The following is a 26,060-nucleotide window of genomic DNA, read 5'->3' as shown; positions in this document are numbered from 1 at the left end:
TGGCCTCTAGCTCAGCCGGCACCTAGGGAAACCTACCAAACCTGTGCATTTTTAAAAACTAGAGACCTAGGGGAATCCAAGATGGGGTAACTTGTGGGGCTCTGACCAGGTTCTGTTACCCAGAATCCGGTGCAAACCTCAAAATTTGGCTAAAAAACACATTTTCCTAACATTTTGGTGACAGAAAGTTCTAGAATCGGAGAGGAGCCACAAATTTCCTTCCACCCAGCATTCCCCCAAGTCTCCCGATACAAATGATACCTCACTTGTGTGGGTAGGTCTAGCGCCAACAACAGGAAATGCCCCAAAACGCAACGTGGACACATCACATTTTTTGAAAGAAAACACAGGTGTTTTTTTGCAAAGTGACTACCTGTAGAATTTGGCCTCTAGCTCAGCCGGCACCTAGGGAAACGTACCAAACCTGTGCATTTTTGAAAACTAGAGACCTAGGGGAATCCGACGTGGGGTGACTTGTGGGGCTCTGACCAGGTTCTGTTACCCAGAATCCTTTGCAAACCTCAAAATTTGGCTAAAAAAACACATTTTCCTCACATTTTGGTGACAGAAAGTTCTAGAATCAGAGAGGAGCCACACATTTTCTTCCACCCAGCTTTCCCCCAAGTCTCCCGATACAAATGATACCTCACTTGTGTGGGTAGGCATAGCGCCTGTGACAGGAAATGCCCCAAAACACAACGTGGACACATCACATTTTTTGAAAGAAACCAGAGGTGTTTTTTGCAAAGTGCCTACCTGTAGATTTTGGCCTCTAGCTCAGCCGGCACCTAGGGAAACCTACCAAACCTGTGCATTTTTTTAAACTAGAGGCCTAGGGGAATCCAAGATGGGGTGACTTGTGGGGCTCTGACCAGGTTCTGTTACCCAGATTCCATTGCAAACCTCAAAATTTGGCTAAAAAAACACATCTTCCTCATATTTTGGTGACAGAAAGTTCTGGAATCGGAGTGGAGCCACAAATTTCCTTCCACCCACCATTCCCCCAAGTCTCCTGATAAAAATGATACCTCACTTGTGTGGGTAAGCCTAGCGCCCACGACAGGAAATGCCCCAAAACGCAACATGGACACATCACATTTTTTGAAAGAAAACAGAGGTGTTTTTTGCAAAGTGACTACCTGTAGATTTTGGCCTTTCGCTCAGCCGGCACCTAGGGAAACCTACCAAACCTGTGCATTTCTAAAAACTAGAGACCTAGTGGAATCCAAGATGGGGTGACCTGTGGGGCTCTGACCAGGTCCTTTTACCCAGAATCCTTTGCAAACCTCAAAATTTGGCGAAAAAACACATTTTCCTCACATTTTGGTGACAGAAAGTTCTAGAATCGGAGAGGAGCCACAAATTTCCTTCCACCCAGCATTCCCCCAAGTCTCCCGATACAAATGTTACCTCACTTGTGTGGGTAGGTCTAGCGCCCGCGACAGGAAATGCCCCAAAACGCAACGTGGACACATCACATTTTTTTAAAGAAAACAGAGGTGTTTCTTGCAAAGTGCCTACCTGTAGATTTTGGCCTCTAGCTCAGTCTGCACATAGGGAAACCTACCAAACCTGTGCATTTTTGAAAACTAGAGACCTAGGGGAATCCAAGATGGGGTGACTTGTGGGGCTCTGACCAGGTTCTGTTACCAATAATCCTTTGCAAACCTCAAAATGTGGCTAAAAAAACACATTTTCCTCACATTTTGGTGACAGAAAGTTCTAGAATCAGAGAGGAGCCACAAATTTCCTTCCACCCAGCTTTTCCCCAAGTCGCCCGATACAAATGATACCTCACTTGTGTGGGTAGGCCTAGTGCCCGCGACAGGAAATGCCGCAAAACGCAACGTGGACACATCACATTTTTTTAAAGAAACCAGAGGTGTTTTTTGCAAAGTGCCTACCTGTAGATTTTGGCCTCTAGCTCAGCCGGCACCTAGGGAAACCTACCAAACCTGTGCATTTTTGAAAACTAGCGGCCTAGGGGAATCCAAGATGGGGTGACTTGTGGGGCTCTGACCAGGTTCTGTTACGCAGAATCCTTTGCAAACCTCAAAATTTGGCTAAAAAAACAAGTTTTCCTCACATTTCAGTGACAGAAAGTTCTGGAATCTGAGAGGAGCCACAAATTTCCTTCCAACCAGCGTTCCCCCAAGTCTCCTGATAAAAATGATACCTCACTTGTGTGGGTAGGCCAAGCGCCTGTGACAGGAAATGCCCCAAAACACAACGTGGACACATCACATTTTTTGGAAAGAAAACAGAGGTGTTTTTTGCAAAGTGCTTACCTGTAGATTTTGGCCTCTAGCTCAGCCGGCACCTAGGGAAACCTACCAAACCTGTGCATTTTTGAAAACTAGAGACCTAGGGGAATCCAAGATGGGGTGACTTGTGGGGCTCTGACCAGGTTCTGTTACCCAGAATCCTTTGCAAACCTCAAAATTTGGCTAAAAAAACACGTTTTCCTCACATTTTGGTGACAGAAAGTTCTGGAATCGGAGTGGAGCCACAAATTTCCTTCCACCCACCATTCCCCCAAGTCTCCTGATAAAAATGATACCTCACTTGTGTGGGTAAGCTTAGCGCCCGCAACAGGAAATGCCCCAAAACGCAAAGTGGACACATCACATTTTTTTAAAGAAAACAGAGGTGTTTTTTGCAAAGTGACTACCTGTAGATTTTGGCCTCTAGCTCAGCCGGCACCTAGGGAAACCTACCAAACCTGTGCATTTTTAAAAACTAGAGACCTAGGGGAATCCAAGATGGGGTGACTTGTGGGGCTCTGACCAGGTTCTGTTACCCAGAATCCTTTGCAAACCTCAACATTTGGCTAAAAAACACATTTTCCTCACATTTTGGTGACAGAAAGTTCTAGAATCGGAGAGGAGCCACAAATTTCCTTCCACCCAGCATTCCCCCAAGTCTCCCAATACAAATGATACCTCACTTGTGTGGGTAGGTCTAGCGCCCGCGACAGGAAATGCCCCAAAACGCAACGTGGACACATCACATTTTTTGAAAGAAAACAGAGGTGTTTTTTGCAAAGTGACTACCTGTAGATTTTGGCCTCTAGCTCATCCGGCACCTAGGGAAACCTACCAAACCTGTGCATTTTTGAAAACTAGAGACCTAGGGGAATCCGAGATGGGGTGACTTGTGGGGCTCTGACCAGGTTCTGTTACCCATAATCTTTTGCAAACCTCAAAATTTGGCTAAAAAAACACATTTTCTTCACATTTTGGTGACAGAAAGTTCTAGAATCAGAGAGGAGCCACATATTTCCTTCCACCCAGCTTTCCCCCAAGTCTCCTGATACAAATGATACCTCACTTGTGTGGGTAGGCCTAGCACCCATGACAGGAAATGCCCCAAAACGCAACGTGGACACATCACATTTTTTTAAAGAAAACAAAGGTGTTTTTTGCAAAGTGACTACCTGTAGATTTTGGACTCTAGCTCAGCCGGCACCTAGGGAAACCTACCAAACCTGTGCATTTTTTTAAACTAGAGGCCTAGGGGAATCCAAGATGGGGTGACTTGTGGGGCTCTGACCAGGTTCTGTTACCCAGAATCCATTGCAAACCTCAAAATTTGGCTAAAAAAACAAGTCTTCCTCACATTTTGGTGACAGAAAGTTCTGGAATCGGAGTGGAGCCACAAATTTCCTTCCACCCACCATTCCCCCAAGTCTCCTGATAAAAATGATACCTCACTTGTGTGGGTAAGCCTAGCGCCCGCGACAGGAAATGCCCCAAAACGCAACGTGGACACATCACATTTTTTGAAAGAAAACAGAGGTGTTTTTTGCAAAGTGACTACCTGTAGATTTTGGCCTCTAGCTCAGCCGGCACCTAGGTAAACCTACCAAACCTGTGCATTTTTATAAACTAGAGACCTAGGGGAATCCAAGATGGGGTGACATGTGGGGCTCTGACCAGGTTCTTTTACCCAGAATCCTTTGCAAACCTCAAAATTTGGCGAAAAAACACATTTTCCTCACATTTTGGTGACAGAAAGTTCTAGAATCGGAGAGGAGCCACAAATTTCCTTCCACCCAGCATTCCCCCAAGTCTCCCGATACAAATGATACCTCACTTGTGTGGGTAGGTCTAGCGCCCGCGACAGGAAATGCCCCAAAACGCAACGTGGACACATCACATTTTTTGAAAGAAAACAAAGGTGTTTTTTGCAAAGTGACTACCTGTAGATTTTGGCCTCTAGCTCAGCCGGCTCCTAGGGAAACGTACCAAACCTGTGCATTTTTTAAAACTAGAGACCTAGGGGAATCCGACGTGGGGTGACTTGTGGGGCTCTGACCAGGTTCTGTTACCCATAATCCTTTGCAAACCTCACAATTTGGCTAAAAAAACACATTTTCCTCACATTTTGGTGACAGAAAGTTCTAGAATCAGAGAGGAGCCACAAATTTCCTTCCACCCAGCTTTCCCCCAAGTCTCCCGATACAAATGATACCTCACTTGTGTGGGTAGGCATAGCGCCTGTGACAGGAAATGCCCCAAAACACAACGTGGACACATCACATTTTTTTAAAGAAAACAGAGGTGTTTTTTGCAAAGTGCCTACCTGTAGATTTTGTCCTCTAGCTCAGCCGGCATCTAGGGAAACCTACCAAACCTGTGCATTTTTGAAAACTAGAGACCCAGGGGAATCCAAGATGGGGTGACTTGTGGGGCTCTGACCAGGTTCTGTTACCCAGAATCCTTTGCAAACCTCAAAATTTGGCGAAAAAACACATTTTCCTCACATTTTGGTGACAGAAAGTTCTGGAATCGGAGTGGAGCTACAAATTTCCTTCCACCCACCATTCCCCCAAGTCTCCTGATAAAAATGATACCTCACTTGTGTGGGTAAGCCTAGCGCCCGCGACAGGAAATTCCCCAAAACGCAACGTGGACACATCACATTTTTTTAAAGAAAACAGAGGTGTTTTTTTCAAAGTGACTACCTGTAGATTTTGGCCTCTAGCTCAGTCGGCACCTAGGGAAACCTACCAAACCTGTGCATTTTTTAAAACTAGAGGCCTAGGGGAATCCAAGATGGGGTGACCTGTGGGGCTCTGACCAGGTTCTGTTACCCAGAATCCTTTGCAAACCTCAAAATTTGGCTACAAAAACACGTTTTCCTCACATTTCGGTGACAGAGAGTTCTGGAATGTGAAAGGAGCCACAAATTTCCTTCCAACCAGCGTTCCCCCAAGTCTCCCGATAAAAATGATACCTCACTTGTGTGGGTAGGCCTAGCGCCTGTGACAGGAATTGCCCCAAAACACAACGTGGACACATCACATTTTTTTAAAGAAAACAGAGGTGTTTTTTGCAAAGTGCCTACCTGTAGATTTTGGCCTCTAGCTCAGCCGGCACCTAGGGAAACCTATCAAACCTGTGCATTCTTGAAAACTAGAGACCTAGGGGAATCCAAGATGGGGTGACTTGTGGGGCTCTGACCAGGTTCTGTTACCCAGAATCCTTTGCAAACCTCAAAATTTGGCTAAAAAACACGTTTTCCTCACATTTTGGTGACAGAAAGTTCTGGAATCGGAGAGGAGCCACAAATTTCCTTCCACCCACCATTCCCCCAAGTCTCCTGATAAAAATTATACCTCACTTGTGTGAGTAAGCTTAGCGTCCGCGACAGGAAATGCCCCAAAACGCAACGTGGACACATCACATTTTTTTAAAGAAAACAGAGGTGTTTTTTGCAAAGTGACTACCTGTAGATTTTGGCCTCTAGCTCAGCCGGCACCTAGGGAAACCTACCAAACCTGTGCATTTTTAAAAACTAGAGACCTAGGGGAATCCAAGATGGGGTAACTTGTGGGGCTCTGACCAGGTTCTGTTACCCAGAATCCTTTGCAAACCTCAAAATTTGGCTAAAAAACACATTTTCCTAACATTTTGGTGACAGAAAGTTCTAGAATCGGAGAGGAGCCACAAATTTCCTTCCACCCAGCATTCCCCCAAGTCTCCCTATACAAATGATACCTCACTTGTGTGGGTAGGTCTAGCGCCCGCAACAGGAAATGCCACAAAACGCAACGTGGACACATCAAATTTTTTGAAAGAAAACACAGGTGTTTTTTGCAAAGTGACTACCTGTAGATTTTGGCCTCTAGCTCAGCCGGCACCTAGGGAAACGTACCAAACCTGTGAATTTTTGAAAACTAGAGACCTAGGGGAATCCGACGTGGGGTGACTTGTGGGGCTCTGACCAGGTTCTGTTACCCAGAATCCTTTGCAAACCTCAAAATTTGGCTAAAAAAACACATTTTCCTCACATTTTGGTGACAGAAAGTTCTAAAATAAGAGAGGAGCCACAAATTTTCTTCCACCCAGCTTTCCCCCAAGTCTCCCGATACAAATGATACCTCACTTGTGTGGGTAGGCATAGCGCCTGTGACAGGAAATGCCCCAAAACACAACTTGGACACATCACATTTTTTGAAAGAAAACAGAGGTGTTTTTTGCAAAGTGCCTACCTGTAGATTTTGGCCTCTAGCTCAGCCGGCACCTAGGGAAACGTACCAAACCTGTGCATTTTTTTAAACTAGAGGCCTAGGGGAATCCAAGATGGGGTGACTTGTGGGGCTCTGACCAGGTTCTGTTACCCAGAATCCATTGCAAACCTCAAAATTTGGCTAAAAAAACACGTCTTCCTCACATTTTGGTGACAGAAAGTTCTGGAATCGGAGTGGAGCCACAAATTTCCTTCCACCCACCATTCCCCCAAGTCTCCTGATAAAAATGATACCTCACTTGTGTGGGTAAGCCTAGCGCCCGCGACAGGAAATGCCCCAAAACGCAACGTGGACACATCAAATTTTTTGAAAGAAAACAGAGGTGTTTTTTGCAAAGTGACTACCTGTAGATTTTGGCCTCTAGCTCAGTCGGCACCTAGGGAAACCTACCAAACCTGTGCATTTTTAAAAACTAGAGACCTAGGGGAATCCAAGATGGGGTGACTTGTGGGGCTCTGAACAGGTTCTTTTACCCAGAATCCTTTGCAAACCTCAAAATTTGGCGAAAAAACACATTTTCCTCACATTTTGGTGACAGAAAGTTCTAGAATCGGAGAGGAGCCACAAATTTCCTTCCACCCAGCATTCCCCCAAGTCTCCCGATAAAAATGATACCTCACTTGTGTGGGTAGGCCTAGCGCCTGTGACAGGAATTGCCCCAAAACACAACGTGGACACATCACATTTTTTTAAAGAAAACAGAGGTGTTTTTTGCAAAGTGCCTACCTGTAGATTTTGGCCTCTACCTCAGCCGGCACCTAGGGAAACCTACCAAACCTGTGCATTTTTGAAAACTAAAGACCTAGGGGAATCCAAGATGGGGTGACTTGTGGGGTTCTGACCATGTTCTGTTACCCAGAATCCTTTGCAAACCTCAAAATTTGGCTAAAAAAACACGTTTTCCTCACATTTTGGTGACAGAAAGTTCTGGAATCGGAGAGGAGCCACAAATTTCCTTCCACCCACCATTCCCCCAAGTCTCCTGATAAAAATGATACCTCACTTGTGTGGGTAAGCTTAGCGCCCGCAACAGGAAATGCCCCAAAACGCAACGTGGACACATCACATTTTTTCAAAGAAAACAGAGGTGTTCTTTGCAAAGTCACTACCTGTAGATTTTGGCCTCTAGCTCAGCCGGCACCTAGGGAAACCTACCAAACCTGTGCATTTTTAAAAACTAGAGACCTAGGGGAATCCAAGATGGGGTAACTTGTGGGGCTCTGACCAGGTTCTGTTACCCAGAATCCTGTGCAAACCTCAAAATTTGGCTAAAAAACACATTTTCCTAACATTTTGGTGACAGAAAGTTCTAGAATCGGAGAGGAGCCACAAATTTCCTTCCACCCAGCATTCCCCCAAGTCTCCCGATACAAATGATACCTCACTTGTGTGGGTAGGTCTAGCGCCAACAACAGGAAATGCCCCAAAACGCAACGTGGACACATCACATTTTTTGAAAGAAAACACAGGTGTTTTTTTGCAAAGTGACTACCTGTAGAATTTGGCCTCTAGCTCAGCCGGCACCTAGGGAAACGTACCAAACCTGTGCATTTTTGAAAACTAGAGACCTAGGGGAATCCGACGTGGGGTGACTTGTGGGGCTCTGACCAGGGTTCTGTTACCCAGAATCCTTTGCAAACCTCAAAATTTGGCTAAAAAACACATTTTCCTCACATTTTGGTGACAGAAAGTTCTAGAATCAGAGAGGAGCCACACATTTTCTTCCACCCAGCTTTCCCCCAAGTCTCCCGATACAAATGATACCTCACTTGTGTGGGTAGGCATAGCGCCTGTGACAGGAAATGCCCCAAAACACAACGTGGACACATCGGACACATCACATTTTTTGAAAGAAACCAGAGGTGTTTTTGCAAAGTGCCTACCTGTAGATTTGGCCTCTAGCTCAGCCGGCACCTAGGGAAACCTACCAAACCTTTGCATTTTTTTAAACTAGAGGCCTAGGGGAATCCAAGATGGGGTGACTTGTGGGGCTCTGACCAGGTTCTGTTACCCAGATTCCATTGCAAACCTCAAAATTTGGCTAAAAAAACACATCTTCCTCATATTTTGGTGACAGAAAGTTCTGGAATCGGAGTGGAGCCACAAATTTCCTTCCACCCACCATTCCCCAAGTCTCCTGATAAAAATGATACCTCACTTGTGTGGGTAAGCCTAGCGCCCGCGACAGGAAATGCCCCAAAACGCAACATGGACACATCACATTTTTTGAAAGAAAACAGAGGTGTTTTTTGCAAAGTGACTACCTGTAGATTTTGGCCTTTCGCTCAGCCGGCACCTAGGGAAACCTACCAAACCTGTGCATTTCTAAAAACTAGAGACCTAGTGGAATCCAAGATGGGGTGACCTGTGGGGCTCTGACCAGGTCCTTTTACCCAGAATCCTTTGCAAACCTCAAAATTTGGCGAAAAAACACATTTTCCTCACATTTTGGTGACAGAAAGTTCTAGAATCGGAGAGGAGCCACAAATTTCCTTCCACCCAGCATCCCCCCAAGTCTCCCGATACAAATGTTACCTCACTTGTGTGGGTAGGTCTAGCGCCCGCGACAGGAAATGCCCCAAAACGCAACGTGGACACATCACATTTTTTTAAGAAAACAGAGGTGTTTCTTGCAAAGTGCCTACCTGTAGATTTTGGCCTCTAGCTCAGTCTGCACATAGGGAAACCTACCAAACCTGTGCATTTTGAAAACTAGAGACCTAGGGGAATCCAAGATGGGGTGACTTGTGGGCTCTGACCAGGTTCTGTTACCAATAATCCTTTGCAAACCTCAAAATGTGGCTAAAAAAACACATTTTCCTCACATTTTGGTGACAGAAAGTTCTAGAATCAGAGAGGAGCCACAAATTTCCTTCCACCCAGCTTTCCCCCAAGTCGCCCGATACAAATGATACCTCACTTGTGTGGGTAGGCCTAGTGCCCGCGACAGGAAATGCCGCAAAACGCAACGTGGACACATCACATTTTTTTAAAGAAACCAGAGGTGTTTTTTGCAAAGTGCCTACCTGTAGATTTTGGCCTCTAGCTCAGCCGGCACCTAGGGAAACCTACCAAACCTGTGCATTTTTTAAAACTAGCGGCCTAGGGGAATCCAAGATGGGGTGACTTGTGGGGCTCTGACCAGGTTCTGTTACGCAGAATCCTTTGCAAACCTCAAAATTTGGCTAAAAAAACAAGTTTTCCTCACATTTCAGTGACAGAAAGTTCTGGAATCTGAGAGGAGCCACAAATTTCCTTCCAACCAGCGTTCCCCCAAGTCTCCTGATAAAAATGATACCTCACTTGTGTGGGTAGGCCAAGCGCCTGTGACAGGAAATGCCCCAAAACACAACGTGGACACATCACATTTTTTGGAAAGAAAACAGAGGTGTTTTTTGCAAAGTGCTTACCTGTAGATTTTGGCCTCTAGCTCAGCCGGCACCTAGGGAAACCTACCAAACCTGTGCATTTTTGAAAACTAGAGACCTAGGGGAACCCAAGATGGGGTGACTTGTGGGGCTCTGACCAGGTTCTGTTACCCAGAATCCTTTGCAAACCTCAAAATTTGGCTAAAAAAACACGTTTTCCTCACATTTTGGTGACAGAAAGTTCTGGAATCGGAGTGGAGCCACAAATTTCCTTCCACCCACCATTCCCCCAAGTCTCCTGATAAAAATGATACCTCACTTGTGTGGGTAAGCTTAGCGCCCGCAACAGGAAATGCCCCAAAACGCAAATTGGACACATCACATTTTTTTAAAGAAAACAGAGGTGTTTTTTGCAAAGTGACTACCTGTAGATTTTGGCCTCTAGCTCAGCCGGCACCTAGGGAAACCTACCAAACCTGTGCATTTTTAAAAACTAGAGACATAGGGGAATCCAAGATGGGGTGACTTGTGGGGCTCTGACCAGGTTCTGTTACCCAGAATCCTTTGCAAACCTCAACATTTGGCTAAAAAACACATTTTCCTCACATTTTGGTGACAGAAAGTTCTAGAATCGGAGAGGAGCCACAAATTTCCTTCCACCCAGCATTCCCCCAAGTCTCCCGATACAAATGATACCTCACTTGTGTGGGTAGGTCTAGCGCCCGCGACAGGAAATGCCCCAAAACGCAACGTGGACACATCACATTTCTTGAAAGAAAACAGAGGTGTTTTTTGCAAAGTGACTACCTGTAGATTTTGGCCTCTAGCTCATCCGGCACCTAGGGAAACCTACCAAACCTGTGCATTTTTGAAAACTAGAGACCTAGGGGAATCTGAGATGGGGTGACTTGTGGGGCTCTGACCAGGTTCTGTTACCCATAATCCATTGCAAACCTCACAATTTGGCTAAAAAAACACATTTTCCTCACATTTTGGTGACAGAAAGTTCTAGAATCAGAGAGGAGCCACAAATTTCCTTCCACCCAGCTTTCCCCCAAGTCTCCCGATACAAATGATACCTCACTTGTGTGGGTAGGCATAGCGCCTGTGACAGGAAATGCCCCAAAACACAACGTGGACACATCACATTTTTTTAAAGAAAACAGAGGTGTTTTTTGCAAAGTGCCTACCTGTAGATTTTGGCCTCTAGCTCAGCCGGCATCTAGGGAAACCTACCAAACCTGTGCATTTTTGAAAACTAGAGACCCAGGGGAATCCAAGATGGGGTGACTTGTGGGGCTCTGACCAGGTTCTGTTACCCAGAATCCTTTGCAAACCTCAAAATTTGGCGAAAAAACTCATTTTCCTCACATTTTGGTGACAGAAAGTTCTGGAATCGGAGTGGAGCCACAAATTTCCTTCCACCCACCATTCCCCCAAGTCTCCTGATAAAAATGATACCTCACTTGTGTGGGTAAGCCTAGCGCCCGCGACAGGAAATTCCCCAAAACGCAACGTGGACACATCACATTTTTTTAAAGAAAACAGAGGTGTTTTTTTCAAAGTGACTACCTGTAGATTTTGGCCTCTAGCTCAGTCGGCACCTAGGGAAACCTACCAAACCTGTGCATTTTTGAAAACTAGAGGCCTAGGGGAATCCAAGATGGGGTGACCTGTGGGGCTCTGACCAGGTTCTGTTACCCAGAATCCTTTGCAAACCTCAAAATTTGGCTACAAAAACACGTTTTCCTCACATTTCGGTGACAGCGAGTTCTGGAATGTGAAAGGAGCCACAAATTTCCTTCCAACCAGCGTTCCCCCAAGTCTCCCGATAAAAATGATACCTCACTTGTGTGGGTAGGCCTAGCGCCTGTGACAGGAATTGCCCCAAAACACAACGTGGACACATCACATTTTTTTAAAGAAAACAGAGGTGTTTTTTGCAAAGTGCCTACCTGTAGATTTTGGCCTCTAGCTCAGCCGGCACCTAGGGAAACCTATCAAACCTGTGCATTCTTGAAAACTAGAGACCTAGGGGAATCCAAGATGGGGTGACTTGTGGGGCTCTGACCAGGTTCTGTTACCCAGAATCCTTTGCAAACCTCAAAATTTGGCTAAAAAAACACGTTTTCCTCACATTTTGGTGACAGAAAGTTCTGGAATCGGAGAGGAGCCACAAATTTCCTTCCACCCACCATTCCCCCAAGTCTCCTGATAAAAATTATACCTCACTTGTGTGAGTAAGCTTAGCGCCCGCGACAGGAAATGCCCCAAAACGCAACGTGGACACATCACATTTTTTTAAAGAAAACAGAGGTGTTTTTTGCAAAGTGACTACCTGTAGATTTTGGCCTCTAGCTCAGCCGGCACCTAGGGAAACCTACCAAACCTGTGCATTTTTAAAAACTAGAGACCTAGGGGAATCCAAGATGGGGTAACTTGTGGGGCTCTGACCAGGTTCTGTTACCCAGAATCCTTTGCAAACCTCAAAATTTGGCTAAAAAACACATTTTCCTAACATTTTGGTGACAGAAAGTTCTAGAATCGGAGAGGAGCCACAAATTTCCTTCCACCCAGCATTCCCCCAAGTCTCCCTATACAAATGATACCTCACTTGTGTGGGTAGGTCTAGCGCCCGCAACAGGAAATGCCACAAAACGCAACGTGGACACATCAAATTTTTTGAAAGAAAACACAGGTGTTTTTTGCAAAGTGACTACCTGTAGATTTTGGCCTCTAGCTCAGCCGGCACCTAGGGAAACGTACCAAACCTGTGAATTTTTGAAAACTAGAGACCTAGGGGAATCCGACGTGGGGTGACTTGTGGGGCTCTGACCAGGTTCTGTTACCCAGAATCCTTTGCAAACCTCAAAATTTGGCTAAAAAAACACATTTTCCTCACATTTTGGTGACAGAAAGTTCTAAAATAAGAGAGGAGCCACAAATTTTCTTCCACCCAGCTTTCCCCCAAGTCTCCCGATACAAATGATACCTCACTTGTGTGGGTAGGCATAGCGCCTGTGACAGGAAATGCCCCAAAACACAACTTGGACACATCACATTTTTTGAAAGAAAACAGAGGTGTTTTTTGCAAAGTGCCTACCTGTAGATTTTGGCCTCTAGCTCAGCCGGCACCTAGGGAAACGTACCAAACCTGTGCATTTTTTTAAACTAGAGGCCTAGGGGAATCCAAGATGGGGTGACTTGTGGGGCTCTGACCAGGTTCTGTTACCCAGAATCCATTGCAAACCTCAAAATTTGGCTAAAAAAACACGTCTTCCTCACATTTTGGTGACAGAAAGTTCTGGAATCGGAGTGGAGCCACAAATTTCCTTCCACCCACCATTCCCCCAAGTCTCCTGATAAAAATGATACCTCACTTGTGTGGGTAAGCCTAGCGCCCGCGACAGGAAATGCCCCAAAACGCAACGTGGACACATCAAATTTTTTGAAAGAAAACAGAGGTGTTTTTTGCAAAGTGACTACCTGTAGATTTTGGCCTCTAGCTCAGTCGGCACCTAGGGAAACCTACCAAACCTGTGCATTTTTAAAAACTAGAGACCTAGGGGAATCCAAGATGGGGTGACTTGTGGGGCTCTGACCATGTTCTGTTACCCAGAATCCTTTGCAAACCTCAAAATTTGGCTAAAAAAACACGTTTTCCTCACATTTTGGTGACAGAAAGTTCTGGAATCGGAGAGGAGCCACAAATTTCCTTCCACCCACCATTCCCCCAAGTCTCCTGATAAAAATGATACCTCACTTGTGTGGGTAAGCTTAGCGCCCGCAACAGGAAATGCCCCAAAACGCAACGTGGACACATCACATTTTTTTAAAGAAAACAGAGGTGTTTTTTGCAAAGTCACTACCTGTAGATTTTGGCCTCTAGCTCAGCCGGCACCTAGGGAAACCTACCAAACCTGTGCATTTTTAAAAACTAGAGACCTAGGGGAATCCAAGATGGGGTAACTTGTGGAGCTCTGACCAGGTTCTGTTACCCAGAATCCTGTGCAAACCTCAAAATTTGGCTAAAAAACACATTTTCCTAACATTTTGGTGACAGAAAGTTCTAGAATCGGAGAGGAGCCACAAATTTCCTTCCACCCAGCATTCCCCCAAGTCTCCCGATACAAATGATACCTCACTTGTGTGGGTAGGTCTAGCGCCAACAACAGGAAATGCCCCAAAACGCAACGTGGACACATCACATTTTTTGAAAGAAAACACAGGTGTTTTTTTGCAAAGTGACTACCTGTAGAATTTGGCCTCTAGCTCAGCCGGCACCTAGGGAAACGTACCAAACCTGTGCATTTTTGAAAACTAGAGACCTAGGGGAATCCGACGTGGGGTGACTTGTGGGGCTCTGACCAGGTTCTGTTACCCAGAATCCTTTGCAAACCTCAAAATTTGGCTAAAAAAACACATTTTCCTCACATTTTGGTGACAGAAAGTTCTAGAATCAGAGAGGAGCCACACATTTTCTTCCACCCAGCTTTCCCCCAAGTCTCCCGATACAAATGATACCTCACTTGTGTGGGTAGGCATAGCGCCTGTGACAGGAAATGCCCCAAAACACAACGTGGACACATCACATTTTTTGAAAGAAACCAGAGGTGTTTTTTGCAAAGTGCCTACCTGTAGATTTTGGCCTCTAGCTCAGCCGGCACCTAGGGAAACCTACCAAACCTGTGCATTTTTTTAAACTAGAGGCCTAGGGGAATCCAAGATGGGGTGACTTGTGGGGCTCTGACCAGGTTCTGTTACCCAGATTCCATTGCAAACCTCAAAATTTGGCTAAAAAAACACATCTTCCTCATATTTTGGTGACAGAAAGTTCTGGAATCGGAGTGGAGCCACAAATTTCCTTCCACCCACCATTCCCCCAAGTCTCCTGATAAAAATGATACCTCACTTGTGTGGGTAAGCCTAGCGCCCGCGACAGGAAATGCCCCAAAACGCAACATGGACACATCACATTTTTTTAAAGAAAACAGAGGTGTTTTTTGCAAAGTGACTACCTGTAGATTTTGGCCTTTCGCTCAGCCGGCACCTAGGGAAACCTACCAAACCTGTGCATTTCTAAAAACTAGAGACCTAGTGGAATCCAAGATGGGGTGACCTGTGGGGCTCTGACCAGGTCCTTTTACCCAGAATCCTTTGCAAACCTCAAAATTTGGCGAAAAAACACATTTTCCTCACATTTTGGTGACAGAAAGTTCTAGAATCGGAGAGGAGCCACAAATTTCCTTCCACCCAGCATTCCCCCAAGTCTCCCGATACAAATGTTACCTCACTTGTGTGGGTAGGTCTAGCGCCCGCGACAGGAAATGCCCCAAAACGCAACGTGGACACATCACATTTTTTTAAAGAAAACAGAGGTGTTTCCTGCAAAGTGCCTACCTGTAGATTTTGGCCTCTAGCTCAGTCTGCACATAGGGAAACCTACCAAACCTGTGCATTTTTGAAAACTAGAGACCTAGGGGAATCCAAGATGGGGTGACTTGTGGGGCTCTGACCAGGTTCTGTTACCAATAATCCTTTGCAAACCTCAAAATGTGGCTAAAAAAACACATTTTCCTCACATTTTGGTGACAGAAAGTTCTAGAATCAGAGAGGAGCCACAAATTTCCTTCCACCCAGCTTTCCCCCAAGTCGCCCGATACAAATGATACCTCACTTGTGTGGGTAGGCCTAGTGCCCGCGACAGGAAATGCCGCAAAACGCAACGTGGACACATCACATTTTTTTAAAGAAACCAGAGGTGTTTTTTGCAAAGTGCCTACCTGTAGATTTTGGCCTCTAGCTCAGCCGGCACCTAGGGAAACCTACCAAACCTGTGCATTTTTGAAAACTAGCGGCCTAGGGGAATCCAAGATGGGGTGACTTGTGGGGCTCTGACCAGGTTCTGTTACGCAGAATCCTTTGCAAACCTCAAAATTTGGCTAAAAAAACAAGTTTTCCTCACATTTCAGTGACAGAAAGTTCTGGAATCTGAGAGGAGCCACAAATTTCCTTCCAACCAGCGTTCCCCCAAGTCTCCTGATAAAAATGATACCTCACTTGTGTGGGTAGGCCAAGCGCCTGTGACAGGAAATGCCCCAAAACACAACGTGGACACATCACATTTTTTGGAAAGAAAACAGAGGTGTTTTTTGCAAAGTGCTTACCTGTAGATTTTGGCCTCTAGCTCAGCCGGCACCTAGGGAAACCTACCAAACCTGTGCATTTTTTAAAACTAGAGACCTAGGGGAATCCAAGATGGGGTGACTTGTGGGGCTCTGACCAGGTTCTGTTACCCAGAATCCTTTGCAAACCTCAAAATTTGGCTAAAAAAATCCTTTTCCTCACATTTTGGTGACAGAAAGTTCTGGAATCGGAGTGGAGCCACAAATTTCCTTCCACCCACCATTCCCCCAAGTCTCCTGATAAAAATGATACCTCACTTGTGTGGGTAAGCTTAGCGCCCGCAACAGGAAATGCCCCAAAACGCAAAGTGGACACATCACATTTTTTTAAAGAAAACAGAGGTGTTTTTTGCAAAGTGACTACCTGTAGATTTTGGCCTCTAGCTCAGCCGGCACCTAGGGAAACCTACCAAACCTGTGCATTTTTAAAAACTAGAGACCTAGGGGAATCCAAGATGGGGTGACTTGTGGGGCTCTGACCAGGTTCTGTTACCCAGAATCCTTTGCAAACCTCAACATTTGGCTAAAAAACACATTTTCCTCACATTTTGGTGACAGAAAGTTCTAGAATCGGAGAGGAGCCACAAATTTCCTTCCACCCAGCATTCCCCCAAGTCTCCCGATACAAATGATACCTCACTTGTGTGGGTAGGTCTAGCGCCCGCGACAGGAAATGCCCCAAAACGCAACGTGGACACATCACATTTTTTGAAAGAAAACAGAGGTGTTTTTTGCAAAGTGACTACCTGTAGATTTTGGCCTCTAGCTCATCCGGCACCTAGGGAAACCTACCAAACCTGTGCATTTTTGAAAACTAGAGACCTAGGGGAATCCGAGATGGGGTGACTTGTGGGGCTCTGACCAGGTTCTGTTACCCATAATCTTTTGCAAACCTCAAAATTTGGCTAAAAAAAACACATTTTCTTCACATTTTGGTGACAGAAAGTTCTAGAATCAGAGAGGAGCCACATATTTCCTTCCACCCAGCTTTCCCCCAAGTCTCCTGATACAAATGATACCTCACTTGTGTGGGTAGGCCTAGCACCCATGACAGGAAATGCCCCAAAACGCAACGTGGACACATCACATTTTTTGAAAGAAAACACAGGTGTTTTTTTGCAAAGTGACTACCTGTAGATTTTGGCCTCTAGCTCAGCCGGCACCTAGGGAAACGTACCAAACCTGTGCATTTTTGAAAACTAGAGACCTAGGGGAATCCAACGTGGGGTGACTTGTGGGGCTCTGACCAGGTTCTGTTACCCAGAATCCTTTGCAAACCTCAAAATTTGGCTAAAAAAACACATTTTCCTCACATTTTGGTGACAGAAAGTTCTAGAATCAGAGAGGAGCCACACATTTTCTTCCACCCAGCTTTCCCCCAAGTCTCCCGATACAAATGATACCTCACTTGTGTGGGTAGGCATAGCGCCTGTGACAGGAAATGCCCCAAAACACAACGTGGACACATCACATTTTTTGAAAGAAACCAGAGGTGTTTTTTGCAAAGTGCCTACCTGTAGATTTTGGCCTCTAGCTCAGCCGGCACCTAGGGAAACCTACCAAACCTGTGCATTTTTTTAAACTAGAGGCCTAGGGGAATCCAAGATGGGGTGACTTGTGGGGCTCTGACCAGGTTCTGTTACCCAGATTCCATTGCAAACCTCAAAATTTGGCTAAAAAAACACATCTTCCTCATATTTTGGTGACAGAAAGTTCTGGAATCGGAGTGGAGCCACAAATTTCCTTCCACCCACCATTCCCCCAAGTCTCCTGATAAAAATGATACCTCACTTGTGTGGGTAAGCCTAGCGCCCGCGACAGGAAATGCCCCAAAACGCAACATGGACACATCACATTTTTTTAAAGAAAACAGAGGTGTTTTTTGCAAAGTGACTACCTGTAGATTTTGGCCTTTCGCTCAGCCGGCACCTAGGGAAACCTACCAAACCTGTGCATTTCTAAAAACTAGAGACCTAGTGGAATCCAAGATGGGGTGACCTGTGGGGCTCTGACCAGGTCCTTTTACCCAGAATCCTTTGCAAACCTCAAAATTTGGCGAAAAAACACATTTTCCTCACATTTTGGTGACAGAAAGTTCTAGAATCAGAGAGGAGCCACACATTTTCTTCCACCCAGCTTTCCCCCAAGTCTCCCGATACAAATGATACCTCACTTGTGTGGGTAGGCATAGCGCCTGTGACAGGAAATGCCCCAAAACACAACGTGGACACATCACATTTTTTGAAAGAAACCAGAGGTGTTTTTTGCAAAGTGCCTACCTGTAGATTTTGGCCTCTAGCTCAGCCGGCACCTAGGGAAACCTACCAAACCTGTGCATTTTTTTAAACTAGAGGCCTAGGGGAATCCAAGATGGGGTGACTTGTGGGGCTCTGACCAGGTTCTGTTACCCAGATTCCATTGCAAACCTCAAAATTTGGCTAAAAAAACACATCTTCCTCATATTTTGGTGACAGAAAGTTCTGGAATCGGAGTGGAGCCACAAATTTCCTTCCACCCACCATTCCCCCAAGTCTCCTGATAAAAATGATACCTCACTTGTGTGGGTAAGCCTAGCGCCCGCGACAGGAAATGCCCCAAAACGCAACATGGACACATCACATTTTTTTAAAGAAAACAGAGGTGTTTTTTGCAAAGTGACTACCTGTAGATTTTGGCCTTTCGCTCAGCCGGCACCTAGGGAAACCTACCAAACCTGTGCATTTCTAAAAACTAGAGACCTAGTGGAATCCAAGATGGGGTGACCTGTGGGGCTCTGACCAGGTCCTTTTACCCAGAATCCTTTGCAAACCTCAAAATTTGGCGAAAAAAACACATTTTCCTCACATTTTGGTGACAGAAAGTTCTAGAATCGGAGAGGAGCCACAAATTTCCTTCCACCCAGCATTCCCCCAAGTCTCCCGATACAAATGTTACCTCACTTGTGTGGGTAGGTCTAGCGCCCGCGACAGGAAATGCCCCAAAACGCAACGTGGACACATCACATTTTTTTAAAGAAAACAGAGGTGTTTCCTGCAAAGTGCCTACCTGTAGATTTTGGCCTCTAGCTCAGTCTGCACATAGGGAAACCTACCAAACCTGTGCATTTTTGAAAACTAGAGACCTAGGGGAATCCAAGATGGGGTGACTTGTGGGGCTCTGACCAGGTTCTGTTACCAATAATCCTTTGCAAACCTCAAAATGTGGCTAAAAAAACACATTTTCCTCACATTTTGGTGACAGAAAGTTCTAGAATCAGAGAGGAGCCACAAATTTCCTTCCACCCAGCTTTCCCCCAAGTCGCCCGATACAAATGATACCTCACTTGTGTGGGTAGGCCTAGTGCCCGCGACAGGAAATGCCGCAAAACGCAACGTGGACACATCACATTTTTTTAAAGAAACCAGAGGTGTTTTTTGCAAAGTGCCTACCTGTAGATTTTGGCCTCTAGCTCAGCCGGCACCTAGGGAAACCTACCAAACCTGTGCATTTTTGAAAACTAGCGGCCTAGGGGAATCCAAGATGGGGTGACTTGTGGGGCTCTGACCAGGTTCTGTTACGCAGAATCCTTTGCAAACCTCAAAATTTGGCTAAAAAAACAAGTTTTCCTCACATTTCAGTGACAGAAAGTTCTGGAATCTGAGAGGAGCCACAAATTTCCTTCCAACCAGCGTTCCCCCAAGTCTCCTGATAAAAATGATACCTCACTTGTGTGGGTAGGCCAAGCGCCTGTGACAGGAAATGCCCCAAAACACAACGTGGACACATCACATTTTTTGGAAAGAAAACAGAGGTGTTTTTTGCAAAGTGCTTACCTGTAGATTTTGGCCTCTAGCTCAGCCGGCACCTAGGGAAACCTACCAAACCTGTGCATTTTTTAAAACTAGAGACCTAGGGGAATCCAAGATGGGGTGACTTGTGGGGCTCTGACCAGGTTCTGTTACCCAGAATCCTTTGCAAACCTCAAAATTTGGCTAAAAAAACACTTTTCCTCACATTTTGGTGACGATAAGTTCTGGAATCGGAGTGGAGCCACAAATTTCCTTCCACCCACCATTCCCCCAAGTCTCCTGATAAAAATGATACCTCACTTGTGTGGGTAAGCTTAGCGCCCGCAACAGGAAATGCCCCAAAACGCAAAGTGGACACATCACATTTTTTTAAAGAAAACAGAGGTGTTTTTTGCAAAGTGACTACCTGTAGATTTTGGCCTCTAGCTCAGCCGGCACCTAGGGAAACCTACCAAACCTGTGCATTTTTAAAAACTAGAGACCTAGGGGAATCCAAGATGGGGTGACTTGTGGGGCTCTGACCAGGTTCTGTTACCCAGAATCCTTTGCAAACCTCAACATTTGGCTAAAAAACACATTTTCCTCACATTTTGGTGACAGAAAGTTCTAGAATCGGAGAGGAGCCACAAATTTCCTTCCACCCAGCATTCCCCCAAGTCTCCCGATACAAATGATACCTCACTTGTGTGGGTAGGTCTAGCGCCCGCGACAGGAAATGCCCCAAAACGCAACGTGGACACATCACATTTTTTGAAAGAAAACAGAGGTGTTTTTTGCAAAGTGACTACCTGTAGATTTTGGCCTCTAGCTCATCCGGCACCTAGGGAAACCTACCAAACCTGTGCATTTTTTAAAACTAGAGACCTAGGGGAATCCGAGATGGGGTGACTTGTGGGGCTCTGACCAGGTTCTGTTACCCATAATCTTTTGCAAACCTCAAAATTTGGCTAAAAAAACACATTTTCTTCACATTTTGGTGACAGAAAGTTCTAGAATCAGAGAGGAGCCACATATTTCCTTCCACCCAGCTTTCCCCCAAGTCTCCTGATACAAATGATACCTCACTTGTGTGGGTAGGCCTAGCACCCATGACAGGAAATGCCCCAAAACGCAACGTGGACACATCACATTTTTTGAAAGAAAACACAGGTGTTTTTTTGCAAAGTGACTACCTGTAGATTTTGGCCTCTAGCTCAGCCGGCACCTAGGGAAACGTACCAAACCTGTGCATTTTTGAAAACTAGAGACCTAGGGGAATCCAACGTGGGGTGACTTGTGGGGCTCTGACCAGGTTCTGTTACCCAGAATCCTTTGCAAACCTCAAAATTTGGCTAAAAAAACACATTTTCCTCACATTTTGGTGACAGAAAGTTCTAGAATCAGAGAGGAGCCACACATTTTCTTCCACCCAGCTTTCCCCCAAGTCTCCCGATACAAATGATACCTCACTTGTGTGGGTAGGCATAGCGCCTGTGACAGGAAATGCCCCAAAACACAACGTGGACACATCACATTTTTTGAAAGAAACCAGAGGTGTTTTTTGCAAAGTGCCTACCTGTAGATTTTGGCCTCTAGCTCAGCCGGCACCTAGGGAAACCTACCAAACCTGTGCATTTTTTTAAACTAGAGGCCTAGGGGAATCCAAGATGGGGTGACTTGTGGGGCTCTGACCAGGTTCTGTTACCCAGAATCCATTGCAAACCTCAAAATTTGGCTAAAAAAACACGTCTTCCTCACATTTTGGTGACAGAAAGTTCTGGAATCGGAGTGGAGCCACAAATTTCCTTCCACCCACCATTCCCCCAAGTCTCCTGATAAAAATGATACCTCACTTGTGTGGGTAAGCCTAGCGCCCGCGACAGGAAATGCCCCAAAACGTAACGTGGACACATCACATTTTTTTAAAGAAAACAGAGGTGTTTTTTGCAAAGTGACTACCTGTAGATTTTGGCCTCTAGCTCAGCCGGCACCTAGGTAAACCTACCAAACCTGTGCATTTTTTAAAATTAGAGACCTAGGGGAATCCGACGTGGGGTGACTTGTGGGGCTCTGACCAGGTTCTGTTACCCAGAATCCTTTGCAAACCTCAAAATTTGGCTAAAAAAACACATTTTGCTCACATTTTGGTGACAGAAAGTTCTAGAATCAGAGAGGAGCCACAAATTGTCTTCCACCCAGCTTTCCCCCAAGTCTCCCGATACAAATGATACCTCACTTGTGTGGGTAGGCATAGCGCCTGTGACAGGAAATGCCCCAAAACACAACGTGGACACATCACATTTTTTTAAAGAAAACAGAGGTGTTTTTTGCAAAGTGCCTACCTGTAGATTTTGGCCTCTAGCTCAGCCGGCACCTAGGGAAACCTACCAAACCTGAGCATTTTTTTAAACTAGAGGCCTAGGGGAATCCAAGATGGGGTGACTTGTGGGGCTCTGACCAGGTTCTGTTACCCAGATTCCATTGCAAACCTCAAATTTTGGCTAAAAAACACATCTTCCTCATATTTTGGTGACAGAAAGTTCTGGAATCGGAGTGGAGCCACAAATTTCCTTCCACCCACCATTCCCCCAAGTCTCCTGATAAAAATGATACCTCACTTGTGTGGGTAAGCCTAGCGCCCGCGACAGGAGATGCCCCAAAACGCAACATGGACACATCACATTTCTTGAAAGAAAACAGAGGTGTTTTTTGCAAAGTGACTACCTGTAGATTTTGGCCTCTAGCTCATCCGGCACCTAGGGAAACCTACCAAACCTGTGCATTTTTGAAAACTAGAGACCTAGGGGAATCTGAGATGGGGTGACTTGTGGGGCTCTGACCAGGTTCTGTTACCCATAATCCATTGCAAACCTCACAATTTGGCTAAAAAAACACATTTTCCTCACATTTTGGTGACAGAAAGTTCTAGAATCAGAGAGGAGCCACAAATTTCCTTCCACCCAGCTTTCCCCCAAGTCTCCCGATACAAATGATACCTCACTTGTGTGGGTAGGCATAGCGCCTGTGACAGGAAATGCCCCAAAACACAACGTGGACACATCACATTTTTTTAAAGAAAACAGAGGTGTTTTTTGCAAAGTGCCTACCTGTAGATTTTGGCCTCTAGCTCAGCCGGCATCTAGGGAAACCTACCAAACCTGTGCATTTTTGAAAACTAGAGACCCAGGGGAATCCAAGATGGGGTGACTTGTGGGGCTCTGACCAGGTTCTGTTACCCAGAATCCTTTGCAAACCTCAAAATTTGGCGAAAAAACTCATTTTCCTCACATTTTGGTGACAGAAAGTTCTGGAATCGGAGTGGAGCCACAAATTTCCTTCCACCCACCATTCCCCCAAGTCTCCTGATAAAAATGATACCTCACTTGTGTGGGTAAGCCTAGCGCCCGCGACAGGAAATTCCCCAAAACGCAACGTGGACACATCACATTTTTTTAAAGAAAACAGAGGTGTTTTTTTCAAAGTGACTACCTGTAGATTTTGGCCTCTAGCTCAGTCGGCACCTAGGGAAACCTACCAAACCTGTGCATTTTTGAAAACTAGAGGCCTAGGGGAATCCAAGATGGGGTGACCTGTGGGGCTCTGACCAGGTTCTGTTACCCAGAATCCTTTGCAAACCTCAAAATTTGGCTACAAAAACACGTTTTCCTCACATTTCGGTGACAGCGAGTTCTGGAATGTGAAAGGAGCCACAAATTTCCTTCCAACCAGCGTTCCCCCAAGTCTCCCGATAAAAATGATACCTCACTTGTGTGGGTAGGCCTAGCGCCTGTGACAGGAATTGCCCCAAAACACAACGTGGACACATCACATTTTTTTAAAGAAAACAGAGGTGTTTTTTGCAAAGTGCCTACCTGTAGATTTTGGCCTCTAGCTCAGCCGGCACCTAGGGAAACCTATCAAACCTGTGCATTCTTGAAAACTAGAGACCTAGGGGAATCCAAGATGGGGTGACTTGTGGGGCTCTGACCAGGTTCTGTTACCCAGAATCCTTTGCAAACCTCAAAATTTGGCTAAAAAAACACGTTTTCCTCACATTTTGGTGACAGAAAGTTCTGGAATCGGAGAGGAGCCACAAATTTCCTTCCACCCACCATTCCCCCAAGTCTCCTGATAAAAATTATACCTCACTTGTGTGAGTAAGCTTAGCGCCCGCGACAGGAAATGCCCCAAAACGCAACGTGGACACATCACATTTTTTTAAAGAAAACAGAGGTGTTTTTTGCAAAGTGACTACCTGTAGATTTTGGCCTCTAGCTCAGCCGGCACCTAGGGAAACCTACCAAACCTGTGCATTTTTAAAAACTAGAGACCTAGGGGAATCCAAGATGGGGTAACTTGTGGGGCTCTGACCAGGTTCTGTTACCCAGAATCCTTTGCAAACCTCAAAATTTGGCTAAAAAACACATTTTCCTAACATTTTGGTGACAGAAAGTTCTAGAATCGGAGAGGAGCCACAAATTTCCTTCCACCCAGCATTCCCCCAAGTCTCCCTATACAAATGATACCTCACTTGTGTGGGTAGGTCTAGCGCCCGCAACAGGAAATGCCACAAAACGCAACGTGGACACATCAAATTTTTTGAAAGAAAACACAGGTGTTTTTTGCAAAGTGACTACCTGTAGATTTTGGCCTCTAGCTCAGCCGGCACCTAGGGAAACGTACCAAACCTGTGAATTTTTGAAAACTAGAGACCTAGGGGAATCCGACGTGGGGTGACTTGTGGGGCTCTGACCAGGTTCTGTTACCCAGAATCCTTTGCAAACCTCAAAATTTGGCTAAAAAAACACATTTTCCTCACATTTTGGTGACAGAAAGTTCTAAAATAAGAGAGGAGCCACAAATTTTCTTCCACCCAGCTTTCCCCCAAGTCTCCCGATACAAATGATACCTCACTTGTGTGGGTAGGCATAGCGCCTGTGACAGGAAATGCCCCAAAACACAACTTGGACACATCACATTTTTTGAAAGAAAACAGAGGTGTTTTTTGCAAAGTGCCTACCTGTAGATTTTGGCCTCTAGCTCAGCCGGCACCTAGGGAAACGTACCAAACCTGTGCATTTTTTTAAACTAGAGGCCTAGGGGAATCCAAGATGGGGTGACTTGTGGGGCTCTGACCAGGTTCTGTTACCCAGAATCCATTGCAAACCTCAAAATTTGGCTAAAAAAACACGTCTTCCTCACATTTTGGTGACAGAAAGTTCTGGAATCGGAGTGGAGCCACAAATTTCCTTCCACCCACCATTCCCCCAAGTCTCCTGATAAAAATGATACCTCACTTGTGTGGGTAAGCCTAGCGCCCGCGACAGGAAATGCCCCAAAACGCAACGTGGACACATCAAATTTTTTGAAAGAAAACAGAGGTGTTTTTTGCAAAGTGACTACCTGTAGATTTTGGCCTCTAGCTCAGTCGGCACCTAGGGAAACCTACCAAACCTGTGCATTTTTAAAAACTAGAGACCTAGGGGAATCCAAGATGGGGTGACTTGTGGGGCTCTGACCATGTTCTGTTACCCAGAATCCTTTGCAAACCTCAAAATTTGGCTAAAAAAACACGTTTTCCTCACATTTTGGTGACAGAAAGTTCTGGAATCGGAGAGGAGCCACAAATTTCCTTCCACCCACCATTCCCCCAAGTCTCCTGATAAAAATGATACCTCACTTGTGTGGGTAAGCTTAGCGCCCGCAACAGGAAATGCCCCAAAACGCAACGTGGACACATCACATTTTTTTAAAGAAAACAGAGGTGTTTTTTGCAAAGTCACTACCTGTAGATTTTGGCCTCTAGCTCAGCCGGCACCTAGGGAAACCTACCAAACCTGTGCATTTTTAAAAACTAGAGACCTAGGGGAATCCAAGATGGGGTAACTTGTGGAGCTCTGACCAGGTTCTGTTACCCAGAATCCTGTGCAAACCTCAAAATTTGGCTAAAAAACACATTTTCCTAACATTTTGGTGACAGAAAGTTCTAGAATCGGAGAGGAGCCACAAATTTCCTTCCACCCAGCATTCCCCCAAGTCTCCCGATACAAATGATACCTCACTTGTGTGGGTAGGTCTAGCGCCAACAACAGGAAATGCCCCAAAACGCAACGTGGACACATCACATTTTTTGAAAGAAAACACAGGTGTTTTTTTGCAAAGTGACTACCTGTAGAATTTGGCCTCTAGCTCAGCCGGCACCTAG

Source organism: Pleurodeles waltl, chromosome 2_2, assembly GCF_031143425.1.
Source record: "Pleurodeles waltl isolate 20211129_DDA chromosome 2_2, aPleWal1.hap1.20221129, whole genome shotgun sequence".
NCBI lineage: Eukaryota > Metazoa > Chordata > Amphibia > Caudata > Salamandridae > Pleurodeles > Pleurodeles waltl.
Note: the sequence above shows the minus strand (reverse complement) of the source record.